We start from the raw sequence: 7973 nt of genomic DNA on the forward strand, positions 1-7973 counted from the left end.
TTTCACTTGGTCGACCATGCATGCTCAGTCTCACACACACGCACACACACACACACACACACACACACACACACACACACACACACACACACACACACACGCACACACACACACACACACACACACACACGCACACACACATTCTGGTTTACATTTTTAAGGGTGCAACGGTGCATTTTCCCCGCCCCCATCTATGCCGGGGCCCAAGTTTCAACAATGCTTTGGAACACTCACTGGGTGTTACCACTGAAGGTGGTCTTTTTTGTTTTTTTGCCCCTGCAGAAACTTAACTTGCATTAAATAAACCTTTAATTGATAGTTCACATAATACATATACATATATCCACATATTCCACTTTCTCTTTGTAATGCAGTTGTAAATGTGAAATTTATCACTTTTTCACTCACTAGTCTTGAGTTTTTTTTTTGGTTTAGACAGTGTGCAATACTAGCAGTCATACGTTGTTTGAAGAATAAAAGAGGTGCAGAAACAACTTGTGCTTTTGACTTTGCGCAGTTCTTCTCCTATTGTGTGGTGTGGCCTTAACAGCTGGGCCAACTCCATCAACAGGTGTAGATAGACCCGACGGTGGCAGGTCCCATCTTGGCCTGAGCACTGAATGACTCCCCCAGCACCAGTACCTCCTATTGGACTGACTCCATCAACAGACGTTTCCCCAACAGTCCCATCTTGGCTTCCACACTGAACGGCTTGCTTGCATCAATACCTCCAGGTAGACCAGCTTTATTAACAGAGATCGCCCCCACGGTGACAGTTCCCACCACGGACTCAACATCTACCGTGGTCTCATTTTCTTCATCAGTGTCAAGACCTTTTTCTGTGGAAACTGTTCAAAATAATGTACAGCTTAAATTGAGGCATTCTCGCATGGTGAATACCACCGGCGCAGGTGGGCGGCGGTTGACTGGAGCTGACCTGACTCGCTCGGAGGGCATAGAAAATGCGGTGTTCGCTGGAAGGCCCGCTGCAGGGCTCCGTGGCAGGGCGTTTGGGTAGGGAAACTGGTGCACTCGCTTGTGGCCTTCCCGGTGATGGAGAGCGACAAGGGGTCCATGGAAGCCATCCACACAAAAGCGGAACCCTCCGATGATGTGTCATGGCAGTGGTGGCAGCGAGCAAGCCCCTAGTTGGGCAAGGAGGCTACTTGCGCTGTTTATTTTTCGGTTATCCAGGTCAGGGAGTTGCCACTGAGGCAAAGTGAACTGAAAACTTCCAAAGTCCCACCAAGCACCAAACGGGAATGGCCTGCACCTTGCCGCTTTGTGAAGCTAAACTTTTTTTTTTTTTTTTTTTTTTTTTTAAGCACAGGGGTCTTGTATCATGGGTGCAGTTTGACTGCAATCTGATGATGAAGGGTTGGATCACCCGGTTGCATATTTTTCAAAAAGAATTCAACAGCCACTGTTACTGTCAAAACCACGACTGTTATGAGCGCTTTTGACGCTCGCTAGACAGTAGTGGGTGGCAGCCGAGGCAAAGAAATTGGCTTCGCTTAGTGACATCACAAGAAAAAAATGGATAACACTGAGCAGAGCAAAACGGCACAGCATTAGGAAAGAGTGAGCATGGAATCCTTTTGAGCTACTTCATTAGCAGCTGGCCCGGAAGCACCATGGGTATCTAAACCTGCTCTAAGGATGAGGCAAAAACCTTTCTGTTTAGCAACTCCATTTTAATCTATTGCTTGAACATTGCAAATCATTGAATTGTCAAGGGAATTAGTCGAAAGAAATAATTTCATCCGTCCATTTTCTTTTATTTATTTGGTGTTGGGTCATGGAGGGATTAGCATTAGCAGGGAATTTCAGATTTATCCAACCCCAGCCACTTCATCCAGCTTTTCCGGGTGAATCTGATGTGTGCCCAGGGCAACCAGAAGACATAGTCTCTCCAGCATGTCCTGGGTCGTCCCCGGGGCCTCCTGCCAGTGGGATATGTCCGAAACACCTCACCAGGGAGGTGTTCAGGAGGCATCCTAACTAGATATCTGAGCCACATCATCAACTCCTTTCGATCCAGAGCAGTGGATCTCTGAGCCCCTCACCCGAAGGGAGTCTCCTGACACCTTGCGGAGGGAACTCATTTTGGCCGTTTGTAGGGATCATGTTCTCTAGGTGATGAGCCAGAGCTCATGAGCATAGGAGAGCATAGGAAGGAACATAGACCAACTGGTAAACGAGAGCCTTTTAACTCCTTCTTTACCACAACAAACCAACACAGATTTAACATCCGCACTACAGCAGCCGCTTCCCTGATCTGCCTGTCAATCTTCCTTTCCATTCTCCTCATACTCATGACAAGACCCCAAGATACTTGAGGCAGGATCTCATCCTCGTTCTGGAGAGGGCACTCCAACCTTTTCCAACTGAGTGAAAATGGTCTCAGATTTGGAGGTGATGATTTTCATCACATTGGCTTTATTAATAATTTCGGTCATCTTATATTGACTTTTTTGTTTGTTTTTTTTAGACTTCATTGTTAATGTCCTATTGACAGAAAACTATTTCATTTAATTTCAAATTACTTTCCAATTCTTATCCTGATGTAGGCCTGAGCACAAACAGGGGAAAATAAAAAATTTTTAGGGCCCCTAACGATCATGGACCCTGGTAACCATCTAGAATACAAAAAAAAAAAAAAAGTATAAAATGGATTCATTAGAATTCTAAATAAAGTATTATACTGCCTAATTCTTGAAAAAAATTGAATATTAAGGGATCGTGATTAGCAGGTGCCCGAAGTAATTTATCAAATTGGCTAACTGATAAATCCATTGCTTCAAATCTGATGGTTTAGTACAGTGAGTCCTTCCCAACAATTGATCATACCCCTTTCAATACACAGATCTAATAGCACAATGATCAATTGTGATGTAAAAAAAAGTTTTTATAAAATCAGTGCAGGGAGGAGAAGGACAATATTTTTAGTGTTTGCTCTCAGGCAATGTGGTGATATTTAATGTAATTAAAATGAAATATTCATGCAATTGCCTTTGGCCACCTACCTTTTATTAAAACACACATACACCCACCTCAATGCCTCTCCTCCCCACCATGAATTCCTAATGATTTGAAATGATTTACGGTCGGTTCCACCCTCCACACCCACAGCCACCACTGGAACAACTCTCACATATTAAAATGGGCCACGCCCCCTCACAGTGGCCTTAAGTGGCCGGGTGAGCCAGCCTAAACCAACCATAAAGCTCTCTTCGTACGGGTGGCTTTCCAACTCACTTACTGTCTGTATACCATGACTGTCTGATATTCCATCATGCGCTCTTTTCTTGCATGGTCCCTGCTGACTCCACCCATCTAATGATACAGATATATTTGTGTCCTTTGCAGCAAATGTGCATTAAGATGTAGGTCGCTATGAGGCTAAGTGCTTAAGAGTGTGCGCGCGCGCACACACACACAAATGGCGACAGTGGCAGAGATGTAAGTGATGGTGGCGTCGGACCAAGGGATCCATATAGATGACATCACCCTCGGAAATAAAAAGAGGAGAGTGGTCTTAGCAAACTATGAGCTCAGAATGTCAATGCAGGAGGACAGCACTAAGCACTCCCACTGCTGAATTTCCATCTCGACCAAGTCCTCCCCTTGGCCACCATTCAGCGTCCATAACTCTTTTAATTCCGAGGCTTTCATCACTGGGTCTTGACACCTGTCCTTTTCCTACCCTTCTCTCAAATGCTCTCAAGCTCAGCGGCTAACATGGTGTGCATTTTCTCAATTGACAATGTGTCTGACTTCTTGCTTTTATTTTGTACATTCGATTGGAAACGAACGTTCTATTCAGGCACAGATACTGTATTTGCACAACAACGTTAGCCCCACTACTCCCATACCACCAAAGAAGTAATAACTGAATTCCTCTTGGGAATCCGGGGACAAAAACAACAACACAACAGAAATGGCTATCCAGTGTCATCTAGAATTTTTTTTTTCGAAGAAAGTGATGCATAATAATGATTTCCTCTGACAACAAAGGAAATGTGTCCAGTGTGCTTCTCGGGTATACCACTGTAATTTAAATTGTTAATTACTGAAGCTTTGGAACACATTATTTGATGCTGTGCAAAAGACTGAAAACAAGCCTGAATCATTGTTGCCTTTGCTGCCTTTTTAAATGGTTGGAAAATGACTATGATCTGTTTGACTACACTTTTGAACAGAGAAGAGAGCACGCAAATCAACATGCTGCTTCTGAGTATTTTGCTCATAAATACAGCAGCAATTTGGCAACACAATAAAATGGCCCTCTTACAAAGTTGTTTTTTGTTTTTTTGTTTTTTTGTTTTTTTTGCTGGAGAGGCTTTGTCCTTATTTGTGACTCTCTGAAGCTCTTCTTCCGCAAAACCAAGCCACTGCCATGTTGCAATTTTAGTGTATGAATAACGAAACACAATGAAACTAAAACTCCTTCCTGTGAATACCCATACAATAATTACACGCCTACATGTAACATCTACAGCCAACACAACCAGAAAAAAATGTTTATGGTGTATTGTGATGAATAAAACCATAAAGCAAATGGTGACTTCCATTGTGAAAGAGTGGAGGGTGCCAATCACTCAGAAAATTATGATAATTACAGCAGCAATTCAAGTCGATTTACTGATGCCAAAAAAGTTCAAGTGCACCTTGGAGTTGTGCAGCGTGTTATTGTTCATTGTAGATTTCCCAAGTTGTGAGGTATGTTTGTTCTCCCTTCTCCATCCTCTCCCTCACCCCTTCATCTCGCCAATGTCCCTCAGCGTGGCTGCTCAGCTCCCTCCATCCATCTCTTTCCTTCCAACCATATCTCTTCGCCTCCACGCGTCCTTCCCTCCACGGCTCTTTGAACGAGAGCTCTTTGAGGGTCCACTGATGTAAATACTGTAATGGGGTTTCTGACACTTGAGACTAGAGAAGTAAAAAAAGATGGCAAAGAGGGGCCGTGGAGAGTGTAAATGAAGGAACATTATAATTAGTTTTATGGAAAAACTCCTTGGTCTGTGAGCATAACAGAAAGTAAAATTCCACCGAGACGTTCTTTTGCCACGTTTTGTTGTACTTAAAGTCACTCATTTGTTATTGTGAAAGTTTAATTGCATGTGTGCGAGAGTGCAAGCAAGAATGCACAGCAATGTTAGCTGTTTAGTGTGTATGCTCACACACACACACACACACACACACACACACACACACACACACACACACAAACAACATTCAAACGTCTTCAGAGGAGACTTTTCGGCAGCAACAGTTAATTAAGCAATTATTGATCACTGCAGCTGTGGCTCACGGTAGTCATGCCGGTGTGTTGTAGGAAGGTTTTGCAGTGGTTGTCAATTTTTCATCAGTTCAAGATCTTCCAAGGACAGAAAAAAATATGTTTACAGGGATTCATGTCATGTTTCACTGCCCCAACTCAATTTTTAGCAGCAACTAGCTTTCGTTCAGTTAGCGACAGATGAACTCTGAAACAATTTGCTAATTCATTTCTGCCTGTGCTTGTGTGGCTTTTCTACAAGTGTTACAGCAGTGGTTCTTAACCTGGGTTCGATCGAACCCCAGGGGTTCGGTGAGCCAGTCTAAGGGGTTCGACAGAGCCTCTGCCATGGAGGGTAAGACACACGCGCTCAACATGTCAATTAGTTATGACACGCCCGCTTGGCCATCACTGGCTGAAAAGATGATCACATGACATTGCTTGTCCAAGCTTGTCAACGTGTGACTGTCGTGATAGTATGTCATACAATATTAAAAAACCTATCCTGATGCCATGTAATTTTATTTACTTTTTTCTGTTTTTACCAGTCTAAGGGGTTCGACAGAGCCTCTGCCATGGAGGGTAAGACACACGCGCTCAACATGTCAATTAGTTATGACACGCCCGCTTGGCCATCACTGGCTGAAAAGATGATCACATGACATTGCTTGTCCAAGCTTGTCAACGTGTGACTGTCGTGATAGTATGTCATACAATATTAAAAAACCTATCCTGATGCCATGTAATTTTATTTACTTTTTTCTGTTTTTAATAAATGTGTTTTTTAAATATATTGAATTTGTAAAAAATATATTTTTTTATTTTTCACTCATGAAGGGTTCGGTGAATGCGCATATTAACTGGTGAGGTTCGGTATCTCTGAAAAGGTTAAGAACCACCGTGTAACAGCATTCCCCACAAATAGACATGTCAAATGGATTACATTTTGGCATTTTTCATCAGACAGGAATATCCTGACCAATTATCCTGTTGTGATTTATCCTCTCTGCCTCCAATCATGCATTCATGCACCTAGTTTGCATTCTCTGGTCTGAATAAACTGATCTGTTGATAAACAATGTCCAGTAAGCAGTGCAAACTTTGAATTTATACTGTGATGCCTCCAATTTGTGGCAGCAGTTCACGGAAGGCAGTTTTTAGTTCTTTCATGAGAAGGCCTCAGTGCTCAAAGTAATGCCCATGCATGGTTGACTGTGTAAGATTTTGACTTTCCCCTGTGGAGCACTGATATCAACCCCATCAAACATCTTTGGGATTAATGAGAATTAGAAAAACTGTTGAATATCTTTTGCGGTAAAACTAGAGACACTAAGTACCTGCTCCCAGTACTTTTCAACAGATCCAACACCTGAGAATTGTGTTTGCACTGTGCACATAATAGGAATAACAAATGGCAAGAAAACCAAGCAATAACATGAGGAAATTGAGCCGGCATTCTCTACACAAGGATGCTGAAACTCATGCACCTGAATGAAATTACATTTTACCGCAGCTTTTTTTTCCCCAACTGTCATAATACGTATTTGAATAAATGAGACGATAGAGTGTATTAGTATAATGTTCTGATATTTTGACACATTGTAAATGCTATTGTTTAAGCGAGCATGAAGATAAACAAGGATGTGCACTAAACTGGAGACAGCAAGTAAATGGAAATTCTGCCAGCTTTTGATTGCACACTTTTTGAAGCAAGAAGAAAAAGGAAGGAAAGGAAAAATACAAATTTAGATGCTCAAACTGGAAGCAAATGTAATCCCAATGTTAATCATTATAATTTAAGATAAATATTTGGTTGCTTTTTTTTGTCAATTAATAATAGTACAGTACACTGAAATACATGACTCAAATTAATTACCAATAATCCTAACAATCTAATCATCCACCGACAAGACCGTCACCGTGAATACTTCTTTTCCAACACAAAGTTCACTTCTTAAAAGAACAGAAGAAAAATGTACATGGATCATTAACGTTGCCCTGACATGTAAGGTAATGGTGGAAGAATATGAACGGATCTTCGCATTAGTCTTTATGAGTGGGAGAGGGAGGAGGCGGATGCATGGGCTTGGGTCAGGCTCACGTGGTGAGCAAAACAAAAGAAAAAAAAATCATGTTGTCCAGCTCCCTGAGACAAGCTATCTCCATCCATCATGTGTCCGCCTACTGCCGCACATCAGCTGCAGGCAAGTCCTTCCCTTTCTGTTTCAACCACCCATGTAGAAGCTGGTCTACATCAGTAGTCATGCTGACACACGCTCAGCATTTGCCACACCTGCACAATGTGCTGAGATTTGCTTTATTGGTGAATAAAGCAGGTAGAGGTCTGTAATTTGAATCAAATGTACTCTTCAACTATGAGGGACACAATCTGAAACAAAAATCCAGAAAATTGAAAAGCGATTTAGCAACAAGCAACAAGAAAAGTGATAAAATGCTAATTAATTATTTAAAAATCATCGACTGTGATTTTCTCGATTTTTGTTTTTGATTCTGTCCCTCATTGTTGAAAAGTACTTTTGATACAAATTACCTGCTTTGTAAGTGGGAAAACTTAAAAATCAGCAGTGTATCAATTAATTGTTTTCCCTACTACTCTGTGTGTGTGTGTGTGTGTGTGTGTGTGTGTGTGTGTGTGTGTATATATATATATATATATATATATATATATATA

The sequence above is a fragment of the Hippocampus comes genome, unplaced genomic scaffold (genome assembly GCF_001891065.2).
Source record: "Hippocampus comes isolate QL1 unplaced genomic scaffold, H_comes_QL1_v1.1 scaffold122, whole genome shotgun sequence".
In the NCBI taxonomy this organism is placed as follows: Eukaryota; Metazoa; Chordata; class Actinopteri; order Syngnathiformes; family Syngnathidae; genus Hippocampus; species Hippocampus comes.